Below are 16,890 nucleotides of genomic sequence, written 5' to 3' on the forward strand. Positions count from 1 at the left end.
TTTCCTTGTTGTGGTCAGTTTCAGCCCAGCACGGTTCATATTTCACACACACACACACACACACACACACACACACACGCACGCACACACACAAATACTGCTGCTCAAATCTCAGAAACATCTGCTTGCTAACGAGAGACTGGAAAACCTGTGCTCAGGAAACAGAGTGAAAACTAGAAAGAAAGAAAGAAAGAAAGAAAGAAAGAAAGAAAGAAAGAAAGAAAGAGGGAAAATAAGGAAGGATGAGGCCTCCATGCACAGCTGGGCTGCGCTATATAGAACACGTGCGGTGGAGAAATAGCATTTCCTAAGGGAGGAGAGAGGATGGAGAGAGCAGTGAGAGAGAAAGAGAGCAACGAGAAGGAGGAAGGGCGAGAGGAAAGTGTGTGAAGCTGGCCCAGGCAGTCAAAGATGGAAGTGTGGAGGATTAGACGAAAGAGCTGAAAGAGCTAAGGAGACTTTTTTTAATTTTTTTTTTAATTTTTTACCTTCAGTTAGCAACGGAAGCAGCTATGCAGGAGTCAACCTGGGGTATGTCACATTAGGAGCTTTAGTTTTATGTTGTGTGTGTGTGTGTGTGTGTGAGAGAGAGAGCGAGAGAGAGAGAGAGAGAGACAATTAGAGCTGTGTATGTGTTTTAGTATGGAATTTTTAGTCAACACTTCAAAACAGTCTAATCTGGATGATAAATCTTGTTTGGGCGGCACGGTGGTGTAGTGGTTAGCGCTGTCGCCTCACAGCAAGAAGGTCCTGGGTTCGAGCCCCGTGGCCGGCGAGGGCCTTTCTGTGCGGAGTTTGCATGTTCTCCCCGTGTCCGCGTGGGTTTCCTCCGGGTGCTCCGGTTTTCCCCACAGTCCAAAGACATGCAGGTTAGATTAATATGGGACGGCCTCGGGCTGAGGTGCCCTTGAGCGAGGCACCGAACTCCCGACTGCTCCCCGGGCGCTGTTAGCATGGCTGTCCACTGCTCTGGGTGTGTGTGTGTGTGTGTGCGCTCATTGCTTATGTGTGTGTTCACTGTTTCAGACGGGTTCACTGTTTCAGATGGGTCAAATGCAGAGAGGAAATTTCACAAGTGTGTGATGAATAAAGTTATAAAAAACAAACAAAAAAACATGAATAAAGTGGCATAGAGATTAAAAAATATATACACTCTTTACAGCACCAGTTCATAATGTGCAGTGATAATTAGCATTAGCGATACTACATAGTCATGTGACTACCGGTCAGTGAAATTTACTGGTAGACACAGGCTACATCCACACGACAACGGCAATGAGATTTAAAAAAAATATATATCGCGTCCACATGGGCAACGGATCAGTAAAATATCAGGTACATATGGCAACGCAACGCTTGCTGAAAACGATGCAATACACATGCCACACCTCTAGGGGCGCTGTAAGACGGTCCCATCGGAGACACCACAACAATAGAAGTAAGGATGCATGCACATAAACTATTATGCGCGAGACTTCATATTAGCCACAAAGTCAGAAAAATCTGTTCGTAAAATTACATTATAATGACCAAATACAATGAAAAGTATTTTTCCAGTCTCACCTGTGAAAGGTAATCCCATGTGATCTCGTTTGGACAGTAAACCTGTTGGTACAGTTAAACGCAGCACATGAATGAGGCATCTTTATTCTCCGCTTTGACCTATCCAATATGGCGGCGAGGATGACGTATGATTCTATGCGGAAGGCGGCGTCTTTAATGGTCCGGAATAAATTGAATGCTACACGTTGATGGATTAATTTGCTCTTCTACGCCCTTTTTGAGGAATGTATTGTAGGACTTAAACCAACATCTGAAGAGGTGAGATCGCTCCTTTTTTTCCCTATTTTTGCTGGCGGGATTGACTCTCTCTCTCTCTCTCACTTTGCACCATTACACAATAAATATTCACAGTGAAAATATTTTGTAAGCACATTTCATGAACCAAGTTATAGGATTTGTTGACAACTCGCATCGAGTTCGTTACACTTCTACCCGGCGTGAAGCACATGTGGTTGTGACGTCATCTCATCTCATCTCATCTCATTATCTCTAGCCGCTTTATCCTTCTACAGGGTCGCAGGCAAGCTGGAGCCTATCCCAGCTGACTACGGGCGAAAGGCGGGGTACACCCTGGACAAGTCGCCAGGTCATCACAGGGCTGACACATAGACACAGACAACCATTCACACTCACATTCACACCTACGCTCAATTTAGAGTCACCAGTTAACCTAACCTGCATGTCTTTGGACTGTGGGGGAAACCGGAGCACCCGGAGGAAACCCACGCGGACACGGGGAGAACATGCAAACTCCGCACAGAAAGGCCCTCGCCGGCCACGGGGCTCAAACCCAGGACCTTCTTGCTGTGAGGCGACAGCGCTAACCACTACACCACCGTGCCGCCCGGTTGTGACGTCATCGTAAACAAATCCGTTCTACTCATCCAGACGACTTCGCCACGGCGCCATTGCCAGATCTTTCCACTCTGGAACCTGTTCTCAAAAGATTTCGTTTTGGGGCACCCAAAACGCCGGTGCCGTGTGGACGCCAGGCCGAAATTATAAACAATTTTATCAGATTCACCTGAATCCGTTGCCGTGTGGACAGGGCCACAGTTTCTTTCAAATTAAACTTTTTTTTTTTTACTGAGTTTAACCCAAGTTGTGATAACTAGCTATTGGAGGACAAAAACAAAAATGGTGCAATTAGGCACAATATAAACAAAGGTTTTAAGCTGCCAAAACCACACAAATACTTTATCCTTAACGTCAACTCCCAGGAGCTGTTTGTTAGCCCAGACTTCTATCTATCTATCTATCTATCTATCTATCTATCTATCTATCTATCTATCTATCTATCTATCTATCTATCTATCTATCTATCTATCTATCTAGCTATCATACTTTCTTTCCTTTCCGATTGGTTTCAGTGTAATTAATTAATAATTCATAGTTTTTATTCAAAACTCTGCTTGAAGGTGAATAACTGAATGCTTAGCGACATTTAGCATTATAATCATGTTAACAGCAACAACTAGCACAGTTTATTTTCTGTTGTGTATTGAGTATTAATCTGTTAGACTGTTAAGGATTAAAGAGGGGGTAAATATTCTAATTTTAAATTAATTACTTAGTCAAGTTTTATTTATCCTCACAAATTTGACCCATGACAAACACAAGCTAGTTTGCTAGCATTTAATTAAGCAGTTAGCTAGGCTAACGTGATGTATGTGTTTCTGTAGATACTGTAAAAAAAAAAGGTGAATAGATAGCAAGATAATGGTGAATAGATAAAGATAATGATGTCAGATAAATAGATAAGAATAATCAGACATTGGTGAATAGGTATAAAGTTTATCTCGGGTTCTAACGTCTTAGGATTGCGTTTCTTCTGTGTGTCTTTTTGTCTTCGCGTAATCAGGGCAGTGGGTGGGTGGGGGGCTGGCTGGGGGCGGGGTTTAGCTGTCAGAAGGACATGGCACACTTGGCAATTTGCATATTAATGCATATTCATATTCTTATAGGCATTTCTTTGTAAGGGTGAAGGAGACATTTCTACAACAGCACCTCCGACAGCTTATTCTAATGCCACACTCACAACCCGCCGTAAGTGTTTTGGACACGCACGGGTCGCAGGGTTTGGTAGCTCGCAGCCGTGCCGCAGGGTCGCCGTGAACCCGTGGGAAAGTTTGGGGGAGGAGTCCGGGCAAAGTACTCGTCAAGTACAGGTTGCATTCGGCAGAGGATAAGAGAAAGGAAGTGATTGGGAAAAGATGGGACAGAGGCCACCACCTCATCGGTGTTCCTGTATTAGCAAAGCCAATATCGCTTCGTGCTGCTCCTCAGCTTCTATCATCTGCCTATAAACTCCCTCGGTCGTTGCGGTGGCATAGCGACAGCCATCTTCTTCCCTTCTACAACGCTACACGCTACATGATCGGTTCCTTGGTTCCTCCCCCAATATACCCAGAGTCTTGCTCCTCATGTCTTGTGCGGGTCGCGTGCGCTGCGTGCACACCACACATGGGGTAGAAAGTGAGATGTACTTCTGTCTTGCGGGCCACACAAATAGCAAGTGTGGAATAGTTGTGTAGTACTTCTGAGGCACGTCACTCGTACAATGACCGTGCATGACTCGTGTGTCTTAACGTCGCCGCAAAAAGCCCCTACTAGCCGCGCTGCTGACTTGGTTCAGGCGTACAAAAGGAGTACGGGTCCCATAGATCGTGTATGCGTTCTTGATTTTTCGCAAGACCTGTAGAATTTGCATGTGCAGGACCAAAAGTCTCCACGGCCAGTCTGCATCCTTCTACGGCACTGAACACACGCAAGTGTCGCGCAAGTCTCAAGCACGGTTTTGCCAAATTTTTTTACCATAGCCCACCCGTAGCAGCACGTACGTCGGGTTGTGAGTGTCGTTTAATACATTACTGTTTCTATGCTAATAACTTACACAGCGACTTGTATAGTAAACACTCCACATAAATATGCATATTAAAGGTGCTTCCGGTACCTTCTTCCTTTTTATCTTTATCTGCCGCTTTCAAATTCGCTTTCGTATATTAAGTCAAACTATGAAAAGTATTCTTTGCCATGTCCACTGATGATGTCACTCACACTACTGTAGTAACCGGAGAACTAAGAAGTGGAATTTTATGTGGAAAATACAGAGAATGGAGTGATGCACACAGTGAGACGTCCCAGTGCGGTTACGGGAAACTTTGCATCACTGCTCAACCAGTCAGATTATTGGAGTGGCAATGACTGAGGGGAAGCCATGGCCTAATGGTTAAGCCTAGGTCACAACCAGCTGTACCGGTACGTGCTCCTACGGCTGGTCTACGTGCAAAAAACGCAAGAAACGCACGGAGGGCGCGCGTGTGACGTGCTGATTTTCGAGCCGTAGACCGGCCGCAGAGGTTCTTTGTCATGTCAAACAAACTCTACGGGCGCTTACGTTTTTTTCAGGTTGCAAGACAAACTTACAGCCAATGTGCATCTTTCTCCACGAACAAAAAAAACGCAGCGATTTGGGAAACGCCAAAAATCGCGCGGCCAAAAAATCGTACGTCCGGTTGTGACCTAGGCTTTAGAGAAGCAGCTTTGGGATCAAAAGGTTGCCAGTTTGATTCTCTGAACCAGCAGGAATGGCTGAAGTGCCCTTGTGCAAGGCATCTAACACCTTTGCTCCCCAGGCTGCTCTGGGTATGTTGCTCTGGATAAGAGCGTCTGCTAAATGCCTGTAATGGAATAGAATGTTGGATAATTAACAGTTATTCCATGAAATCGAGTCGTACATGAGCTGGCGAGGCGTGTAGCACCGAGTCGTCTATAATCCATGTACGCCGAGATTGAGTGAAATAACTCTTTTATTCTATCCACATTCACTGGATTTTGAGAAACAGTATTTTTATTTTTTATTTTTGCAAATTCGATAAATAAAAACTTTATCCAAAACATCCGACAAAATAATTTCCGCTTAGAACGTAAACAAACCGGCGAAATGACAGGAGCAATTTGTGAAAAATGCGATAATAATAATAATAATAATTCTTGAAAAATAAAAAAAGATACGTTCTTACAAATCAAATACTTTCATTCCATATTTTGTTGCGCTTTTTTTTTGTATTTTTTGGGATTTTGTTTTCGAGTAGAGTTTTTATTTCGTCCTTGGTTGGTTCAGTAACATGCTCTGCCATTTTGTTTTTCTCTACTCACGGTATATGAGCTGATATCCTAGTAGTAGAGCAGCCAATCAGAGCGCGTGATTGCTCATATCCAGTGAATGTGGATAGAATAATTTCCTATAGGCACATACTGAGAGAGTTTAGTTCATACTTACATGAATGTTATTATATTAAAAAATATAATGGATTAATGACATGTTATGAGAACTATAGAGAAACTTTTAGAGATCTGAAGCCCTAGACTTTCCAGTGTGTGTGTGTGTGTGTTGTAAGTGAAACAGTGCCTCCTTCACTGGCCGCATTAACTGTACTTGCGTATGAGTGTGAGTGGGTGTGAATGGGTGTACAAGTCGATATTTATAGCTTGCAGTAACACTGTGCATGTACTGTAATACTTCATAAACGCAGGTTTAATGTTAGATCTGTGTGTCTCAGTGCATCACTGTGAGCTGTTTTGCCTTCCTACACCATCCTGTTTACACTGAGTGTTCCTGCCAGTCCAGTCACAGTATCTACTCGGTGTGTGTGTGTGTGTGTGTGTGTGTGTGTGTGTGTGTGTGTGTGTGTGTGTGTGTGTGTGTGTGCACGCATGAATAGCTAGAGTCACCAAAACTCACTGCACCTTTATTTTTCTGTCGAGTTTCATGCCCGGGCAGTTAAAGTTACACATTCTTGATCTAAGCATCAGAGCAAGAGTGGAACAATAAATCATATTTTAATTGTAGTCGTGATCTTTGACGTCCTCAGTTAATGAAACATAATTGTAAAGGGTGAGCTTAGCTACAGTCAGCTAATTAGCTAACATATTAGTATGTTAAATCAAGAAATCTTTGCTCGTATGTTTCAGCCATTGACTACAAAAAACATATTTACGTATGTACACGTAGAAAATAATCAGGTAAGAATTTTTTAAAATAATCTTATTTTGAAAGCATTCACTTAACCTGAAAATAGGAAAAATTCTGGTACTGTGTGAGTCACTTAATAATCAGATTTCTTTTTGTAGCATGGATAACTGTGAGTCACAAAGCTATTAGTTGAGCTACATGTTAAACTACAAGTCGATTAGCTTGTATAACGTCACATGTTTGACTGGTGGGTTGGTCATAAGCACCTTTTCATCAAGGTTCGAATTTCATCCAAAGACAGAGACAAGCATTTTCTGTATTTCATTTCATAAATGATCTAAATTTGCTGACTAACCTGTTCAATGGCTTTAATCTGATTAAACACATCATAGTATAATAGTATAATATACTATTACACGGTTGCGCGAATATATGAAGTGAATATATTCACGAATGAGTGAAAATATTTTCTAACATGAGAAGATAAACTTCATATCTTCACGTCACCGTGTAATGTTCTTTATATTATATTGACACATCCACAAAATTTTAAAAAATACGCAAGTTAATCAAAAGAATTTTAATTTTGAATCGGTTCGCCATTTTGACAACGCGCTTCTAGTCAGTGGGAAAACACTGGGAGTGACGTCATCGGAGTGAAACATCAGGAATTATTATCCATCCAGGACACTTTTTCAATGGAATAAAAACATTTGTTCTATTCCCTTATAGCAGGTTTCATTCATTTGGTTTGATAGCATGCAATATTGTTAGCATATCGCTTATCCTACGTGTATTACGTCACTCTACCCAATGCAGAATGAGTGTTGAATATGGTTTACGATATTGCATGGTTGGCAAGGCAACGTGATGTCACATGTCGGAAATGTAAAACTTCCGCACTAGCGAGCGATTGGGACAATTTGTACACAAACATGGCTGCCAGGTTTGTTCGTTAAATACGGAAGATTTTGAGAGAATTTTGAAAGAGAAAGATACGTTGAACACCCGAAAGGAATGTGTATGTATTATAATAATAATAATAATAATAATAATAATAATAATAATATTGGCTGGCTTTTTTTGTGGTATATCAGATATATTCCATTCAGCTACTCGTCTTCGACTTGTTCAGTATCGTGCTAGCTGAATGGAATATATCTGATAGACCACTCGACGCCAGCCAGTATTATTTAAATATGTCACTCAGATTTGCGATGATGTGTTTTGTATGAAAAATGCGAGTTTTTCAACACGAGAAGATAAACTTCATATCTTCAAGCCAGCGTATGATTTTCTTTTTATTACACTACCGTTCAAAAGTTTGGGGTCACCCAGACAATTTTGTGTTTTCCATGAAAAGTCACACTTTTATTTCCCACCATAAGTTGTAAAATGAATAGAAAATATAGTCAAGACATTTTTCTGGCCATTTTGAGCATTTAATCGACCCCACAAATGTGATGCTCCAGAAACTCAATCTGCTCAAAGGAAGGTCAGTTTTATAGCTTCTCTAAAGAGCTCAACTGTTTTCAGCTGTGCTAACATGATTGTACAAGGGTTTTCTAATCATCCATTAGCCTTCTGAGGCAATGAGCAAACACATTGTACCATTAGAACACTGGAGTGAGAGTTGCTGGAAATGGGCCTCTATACACCTATGGAGATATTGCACCAAAAACCAGACATTTGCAGCTAGAATAGTCATTTACCACATTATAATAATAATAATAAGTTAAATTTATATAGCGCCTTTCAAAAAACCCAAGGACGCTTTACAATTATAGACAAGGAAAGAAAAAAAATAAATAAATAAAAATAAAATAAAAAGTAAAAAGTCCACCAAGTAGGGGTCAGGATGTAATTCCCGTGGTGTAGCAGCCACAGTCCCACCAAAAGGCGCACGAAAACAAGTCCCACATCTCCAGCACCGCCGCTGTGACGCCGCCAGCAACATCGCTTGAACACCACGCCGTGGATCCACAAAGTGAGCAGAGAAGCTCTGCCACGCAGAGCTCTGGTGTGTCCCAAACCGCCTGCACAGCCGCCGCGACGCCACCGAGCAACATCGCTCGGAACATCACACCAAGCATTAAAGCGCAGAGCGCTGGACGACCACGATGTAAATTGAGCAACGAGCTCACTGCAGTCCACAGCTGGGAGTGCAGGCATCGCCCACGGCGAACCAAGGCCTGGAGGGAACCGACGCCCAAAACTGGGTCCGGAGCTACACTACAACCGGCGGACAAAACACTCAAACAAACATCAAACTACACAAACACACAAGAAAGAAAAAAAAAATAGAAAAATAAATAAAATAAGAGCTCCGGTGAGAAGCGGCAGCCAGAACGCGCACGACGTACTCTCAACCGGAAACGGAAAAAAAAAAGGATTAGCAATGTATAGAGTGGATTTCTGATTAGTTTAAAGTGATCTTCATTGAAAAGAACAGTGGTTTTCTTTCAAAAATAAGGACATTTCAAAGTGACCCCAAACTTTTGAACGGTAGTGTATATCGACACACAAACAAAAAGGACCCGAATTTCTCCAAACAATTCATCGATTTCCTCACGGGTGACATTTTGAGATTAATGTCACGGTTTTGGTTCTCCATGTCCCGGATGGAGCTCGGATGAAAAATACGAGTGGCGTATTTCCCAGTAAAACACTCGTGTCCATATATTATAATATGATATAATACATAACCAATTGAATAATCCTGTAACTTTGAAAAGGAGATAATTACTGGATTATACTGTACATACGGTATGCATAATGTAAGCATGCTCATGGAGTAATAAAACTCCAGATCAACACTCTTCCTGTGGAGTTGTGTATTTCTCTAAATGCTAATCTAAATACAGCCAAATTAAGCAAAAACCATAATGAAGACAGAATTCAGTATGTAGAGTCATCTCACTAATAACAGAGAAATGTTTGGTTTGGTTAACTGCTAAAACTGGGGCAGCATATCTTTTGCAAAGTTTGTGATAAATCCTGATTGAAGTCAGAAATGGCTAAACGCCATACTTACAGTAAATCATGGACCAGTTATTAGATTAACTCTATGACCCATCTTTACAGATGGCACGAAAGAAAAACACTGACGAGGTGCCATGTCTGCACATTCTTACTGTTGTGCGAGAGACAGTACTTGTGTCTGGTGAACTTTCCCAGGAACACAGTCACCAACACCCACCGTCTCCGTCTGTGCTGTTGACCCCTCCTGTGTGCGCATGTTTGCGTTGTTTGAGAACAAGAGACGTAATCAAAAGAAAACGTCAGCCAAATATGGTCATTTGGAGACTAATGAATGGAAGATGGCATGACTGTATACTTTGCATTGATCACACTAACTACCTTCAGCTGTCATCCAGTCACTCTTAACGAGAAAGATAACACAGTAACTCAAGAGATTCAAGAGATTTATTTCTCACGCGCATAATTGTACACGTACAACAGCAGTGAAATGACGTTACAGCAACTCCGGCAACTGTGCAAAGAGCAAACATAAAGCGATACTGTATATCAGGATAACATTTCAATAAAGAACATTATTATTCATACAGGACACTTTTTCGATGGAATAAAAACACATACTCTATTCCCTTCTAGCGGGTTTCATTCATTTGGTTTGATAGCACGCAATATTGTTAGCATATCGCTTATCCTACATGTATTACGTCACTCTCCCCAATGGAGAATGAGCGTTGAATATGGTTTGCGATATTGCACGGTTGTCAAGACAACATGACGTCACACATCAGAGACGTAAAACTTCCACGTTAGCGGGCGACTGGGACAATTTGTACACAAACATGGCCGCCAGGTTTGCTTTGTTAAATACGGAAGATTTTGAAAGAGAAAGACACATCGAACACCTGAAAAGAATGTGTATGGATAATAATAATAATAATGGCTGGCTTTTTCTCATGGGCTATCAGATATATTCCATTCAGCTATTTGTCTTCGACTCGTTCAGTATCATGCGCGCTGAATGGAATATATCTGATATACCACTCAACACCAGCCAATATTATTTGAATATATAAAGCTACAGGGGCGGCACGGTGGTGTAGTGGTTAGCGCTGTCACCTCACAGCAAGAAGGTCCTGGGTTCGAGCCCCGTGGCTGGCGAGGGCCTTTCTGTGTGGAGTTTGCATGTTCTCCCCGTGTCCGCGTGGGTTTCCTCCGGGTGCTCCGGTTTCCCCCACAGTCCAAAGACATGCAGGTTAGGTTAACTGGTGACTCTAAATTGAGCGTAGGTGTGAATGTGAGTGTGAATGGTTGTCTGTGTCTATGTGTCAGCCCTGTGATGACCTGGCGACTTGTCCAGGGTGTACCCCGCCTTTCGCCCGTAGTCAGCTGGGATAGGCTCCAGCTTGCCTGTGACCCTGTAGAACAGGATAAAGTGGCTAGAGATAATGAGATGAGAATGAGATAAAGCTACATACAAGGAAAAAGTACCAGACTATCAATTTAATAATAACCAGACCGTCAATGACGGCGTAGCTCACTCCGGCCCCGTCTAGTCCAGAAGGAACGATCTGAAACAGGCCATCTTGCACAATAAATGTTGTAAGCTATGTACACTATATACAAGCTATATATAGAAGCGATATCCACCCTGGGAATCCCGACCTATTTACCAGAAAGAATCCAAAATGGCGAGGAATTGACCGAGAAGAAGCAATTTTTGTTGAACTGCTCATTAAGGCTTAATTAGTCCATAATTTCATTAATAATTGTAATGAAGCAAATCTGGGTAGAAGTTCTATCCACCCTAGGTTCCCCTACCTTCATCCCAGAAAGAATCAAAATCGGTGAAGAATTGAAAAAGAACAAGCGATTTGTGTGGAAACTGCTCGTTCGGGATTGATTAATTACTCCATATCTTCATTATTAATTGGGATTATGCAAATTGGGTAGAAGCTATATGCACCCCAGGCAGACCGACCTTCCTGCCAAAAAGAATAAAAATCGGTGAAGAATTGAGAGAGAAGAAGTGATTTTCATGAAATGTGGACGACGCCGGACGGACGCCGGACAACACATGATGGCTTGAGCTCATCACCTGTCGGCCAGATGAAATAATAATAATAATAATAATAATACAAGCTATATACAGGGAAATAAACAATCTGCAAGTGGAAAACAGTTGACATTGTAAAGGTGCTGAGCTGCAAAAGGATGTGGTGTACAAAATAGGTGCAGGATGTGTGTTATGTAGGTCTTAAAGCGTTTATAAACCTACATAAGTATAACTGCTCTAGAAAAAGACAAAGCACTTATTTAGCAAATGCTAGGACTTTTTTTTTTTTAGGATGACTCATTTAGCAGAAGTAGGACTAACAGTACTAAAACTTTTGACATGCTGAACAGAATGAATTTGACACTTAAAACAAATATGATGGTGCTAAAATGTCAACTGTAAGCTATAATTTTAAAGTATTTAACTACATCCTAGATAAACCATATAAGATTATTGTCCATTTTATAAGCCTCTTGTTTCAAGGACCCATAAAAAACGGACAGTTGGCTTCTTAGCCGTTTATCAGACATCTGTTTGTTGTTGTTGCATCATTAATTCTCAACACAAGATCTATTTTACATGTGGCATTTGCATCTGCAGCCAGTAGCCATTGGCTGTCAATGCAAGGTGCTGTTAATCTTCTAAAACTTACTGCCTCGTCTGTGAAACATTACAGTATAGACATGACCTGTGAGATAACATCAACCAAATATCTCACATCACAGGTGCAACAGGACAGGAATCTGAAACTTACTATAACAGTGTATTTCAGGGTTATACATTTCTACCCAAATCGACTGAGCATGCAACTTACTTACTGAAGTAACTAGATAGAACTCAATGCCAACGGCGTCGATGGGGATGCCTCCGCCTGGTAGACTACACGCCTTATTAAGTTGTGATTTGGGGATGGACCTTTGTCCTCACAGTAATCTTGACCTGTGACCTTTTAACCTCAAATCTAATCAGTTAATGTTTGTCCCCAAATGCACAAATGGAGAAAGTTTGGTGAAATTCCTTTCATTTGCCTTGGAGATATTGTGTTCACAAGGTTTTCGGACAGACATTTGACCTCACAGTGACCTTGACCTTAGACCTTTTGATCTAAAAATCTAATCAGGTCATGTTTGTCCCAAAGCGCACAAATGGTGAAAGTTTGGTGAAATTCCTTTGATTAGCCTTTGAGATATCACGCTCACAAGGTTTCGGGACGGACGCACGCATGGACGCACGGACGGACGCACGGACAGACAGACAACCCAAAAACATAATGCCTCCTGCACCTTAAGGTGGCGGAGGCATAAAAAGTAAAAACGCACGAGACAAGCAGAAACTGAATATTACCGGTTTGACGCAGCACCACAGGACTACAAGGGCTGTCAAAACTAATTTCATGCTTCAAATACTATTCAACTTTTCAGAATATTTATATGCTTGAAGGCAAAAAAAAAAAAAGATCTACCACAGAAAATGTGATATTCTTTGTACTGCTTTTACTTTAACACATTTTCATCAAACTTCATGAATTCAAATGCATAAAACAGGAAGTAACGAGAAGGGCACTTGGTAGAATGCATACCACTGACAAGCCACGTTATCAACATGACAATCAAATCACTTGAACGTAGGATAATACTTAAGCTGTACACCAAATTTCATCCAAATCCATTCACTACTTTTTGAGTTACGCTGGGAACAAACAAACAAAAAAATCCTGGATCCACATACATATCCGGATTTGCATGGATCACCTTTCCTTAAAATTTCATCAAAATCCGTTCACTACTTTTTGAGTTATGTTCAAAAAGTCAAAGTCCCTCTCACGCCAGAATCTGGTCTTCCCAGGCAGTCTCCTGTCCCAGTACAACCAACTCTTTAAGGCGTATGGGTGTGACGCTGATCTCCGTTTCCATAACCCTCAGCCTCTCGCCTATACAGCTAGGGTTACAGTGGGGGTGGCTGGTCCAATGGTAACCGCGAGAGTTTGACTTGCCCATCCGCATCCGTATTGCAGCGTGCCTTGCCAGATGGTAGAAGGTGCCATTTTTATGATGGTCTTTGGTATGACACAACTGCAAGTAGAACTCACGATCTCCCAGCCGAGAAACGGACACGCCAACCACTAGGCCAACTCGCAGTCATGAGTTATGTTGGGAACAAACAAACAAACGTAGGTGAAAATTAAATTAATTAATACATTCAAATGTACACTCACTGGACACTTTATTAGGAACACCCATCCAATCCATCCACCTGCTGTTTGATGCAGGTCTCTAATCAGCTGATCCAGCAGCACAATGCATCAAATCGCACAGATACAAATCAAGAGCTTCACTTAATGTTCATGATGTTCAAACATCAGAACGGGAAAAACTGTGATCTCACAGTGAAGTCTGACTTTCTTTCACTGTGGCATGGGTGCTGGTTTGAGCCCGATGGTTTGAGTTTGGTTTGAGTATTTCAGAAACTGCTGATCTCCTGGGGTTTTCGCACATAACAGTCTGTAGAGTTTTCACAGAATGGTGCGGAAAACAAAAAACACTGAGTGAGTGAGCGACTGTTCTGTGGGTGGAAACAAACACCTTGTTGATAAGAAAGGATCAGAGGAAAATGGACAGATTGGTTCGAGCTTTTTCTTTTTTTTTGCCAGGAAGGATATAGCAACTCACATAATCACTCATTACAACCGTGGTGAGCAGAAAAGCATCTCAGCATGCAACAGCAGAAAAAAGAACACATTGGGTTCCACTCCAGCAGCCAAGAACAGGGATCTTAGAATCAAGAACAAGTTCCTATTAAAGTGGCTGGTGAGTGTACAGTCAACATTGAATGGAAATTTGTACTAATTCAGCCCTGGAAGAAGATGTCATGCATCTGGAGATTGCTTTGGGTCAGAGATGTGCAATAACGACGTGTAAAAAATTTATTTTTGTTTGGAAACTCTACCATATATGTACTATATATATTTTTTTTTTTTGTATCCTGAGCAGGCTGATGTATAGGCATGAGAAGCTCCGGCATGTTGAGCCATTTCAGCATATTTTCATCACATTGAAGTCCTGCCCCGGTAATTAGGGCAAATAGCTTTAATTAGCTCCAGCACTCATAGTTTTAAAATGTCTAAGCAAATTAAACCTGTATTAATATATATACAATCCCGCATGATTAACCCTCCCTGGGCTGAGTAAAAACGAAGCGTCACTGATGTGGCCTCATAATTAGTCTACGAAAAAGCTCAAGTTATTTTTGTATTGAGGTGGGAGATGGACAGTACTGAGAGTGTGTTAGTGGTCCAGTGCAGAAGCTTGAGCCTTAATGCTTCTGTGAACATTTTGACCTGCATACAAAAGCATGTTCTGCCAAACATACTGCTGCTTGGATATCAGTAGATCAGTACATAGTAGATCTCATCTCATCTCATCATCTCTAGCCGCTTTATCCTGTTCTACAGGGTCACAGGCGAGCTGGAGCCTATCCCAGCTGACTACGGGCGAAAGGCGGGGTACACCCTGGACAAGTCACCAGGTCATCACAGGGCTGACACATAGACACAGACAACCATTCACACTCACATTCACACCTACGCTCAATTTAGAGTCACCAGTTAACCTAACCTGCATGTCTTTGGACTGTGGGGGAAACCGGAGCACCCGGAGGAAACCCACGCGGACACGGGGAGAACATGCAAACTCCGCACAGAAAGGCCCTCGCCAGCCACGGGGCTCGAACCCAGGACCTTCTTGCTGTGAGGCGACAGCGCTAACCACTACACCACCGTGCCGCCCCTACATAGTAGATAAATAGAAAAACTGCATTCATTCAATCTAAGCAGAACATATTACATTACATAACATTACAGGTATTTAGTGGACGCTGTTATCCAGAGCGACATACAGCATACCCAGAGCAGCTTGAGGAGCAGTTGGGGGTTAGGTGCCTTGCTCAAGGGCACTTCAGCCATTCCTGCTGGTCCAGGGAATCGACTCAGTGACCTTTTGGTCTCAAAGCTGCTTCTCTCACCTTTAGGCCATGGGTTCCCCTCTTAGAAATAAAGGTTAACTTTATAACACATTGGCCTCGTGGTTGGCGTGTTCGCATCTCGATCAGGAGATCACGAGTTCTACTTGCGGTTGTGTCATACCAAAGACTATCATAAAAATGGTGCCTACCACCATCTGGCAAGGCACGCTGCAATACAGATGCGAGTAGGGAAGTCAAACTCTCGCGGTTACCATTGGACCAGCCCCCCACTGTAACCCTAGCTGTATAGGCAAAAGGCCGAGGGCTATGGAAATTGAGATTGGTGATGCACCATTTGCCTCAAAGAGCTGGTTAGTACTGGGACAGGAGACTGCCTGGGAAGACCAGATTCTGGCGTGAGAGGGACTTTGATTTATAACACTTTGGTTTATATCTCTAGGTTTTATGCAAAACCAAAAAAATAGAGCTTTCATCACAAAAGCCAGTTCGCAGAAGGAAACAGGATGTGATATCAAATGATGTGATGTATGCATTTGTTTCTAGTAGCAGGTACTTTTGCTTCCTGCGGTCTTCATCTAGGTGAACTTTGACCTGTAAATTCACGAGCCTCAATCTGGTTAGTCAAAAGAAATCAGTTGGGCACGACCGTAGTGTCTTTGGTTGGTGAATAAATGCATTGCTTTGTATTAAATAGTGGAAACACCAGGCTTTTGCCCTCACTGTTGCTTGGCTGAGGGAGTTCAAAATAGAATCAGGTGCTTCATGAGGGTTTCTTGAGGATCCCTTGGATGGTTGAGAGATAATGAGATGGGTACTACAGTATATTGAACTTTAAATGGTTCCCACAGAGCTCTTTAACTTGTATACACTCACAACCAGTTTAATAGGAACTTGATCTTGATTCTAAGACTACGTTCAGACTGCACCCTGAAACGACCCATATCCGATTTTTTTGCCCATATGCGACCTGTATCCGATTTGTTATTGACAATCTGAACGACACAGATCCGATTTTTTTCACATGCGACCCAGGCTGCTTGGATATGTGGTCCTAATTCCGATGCATATCCGTTATTTTCACATGCAACTGCAGTCTGACCGGACAGGTCGCATTCATGCGACCTACATGTCATCAGCAAGAGACAAACGTCACTATTCTGCATTGGCTAATCCCGCCTCTTTGTTGGAAACTTGAAGAGTGCGCTTTTTTTTGTTTACATATTACGTAGATGTGCTTATTACGTGTCAATTTGCGCATGCGGGACACTTTTGGGTCGTTTTCCGTTCATATTGGAGATCACATACAAGTCTCATATAATTGGTAATGTGAACGGCCTAA

General features: G+C 42.1%; 1 protein-coding gene across 2 annotated transcripts in view; it reads left to right on the top strand.

Annotated features, from left to right (window-relative positions):
* The window catches only part of lzts2b (leucine zipper, putative tumor suppressor 2b), an 88,283-nt gene that overhangs the window by 45,996 nt on the left and 25,397 nt on the right, over nucleotides 1–16,890 (top strand). The window contains exon 1 of one of the 2 annotated variants that reach the window (XM_060940305.1): nucleotides 236–531. The exons of the other annotated variant lie outside the window; for it this stretch is intronic. The gene's annotated coding sequence lies outside the window, so the exon portion shown is untranslated. Of the gene's footprint in view, nucleotides 1–235; nucleotides 532–16,890 lie in introns of those variants that run through there. 2 annotated transcript variants of the gene reach the window in all.

The sequence above is a fragment of the Neoarius graeffei genome, chromosome 14 (assembly GCF_027579695.1).
Source record: "Neoarius graeffei isolate fNeoGra1 chromosome 14, fNeoGra1.pri, whole genome shotgun sequence".
Classification (NCBI taxonomy): domain Eukaryota; kingdom Metazoa; phylum Chordata; class Actinopteri; order Siluriformes; family Ariidae; genus Neoarius; species Neoarius graeffei.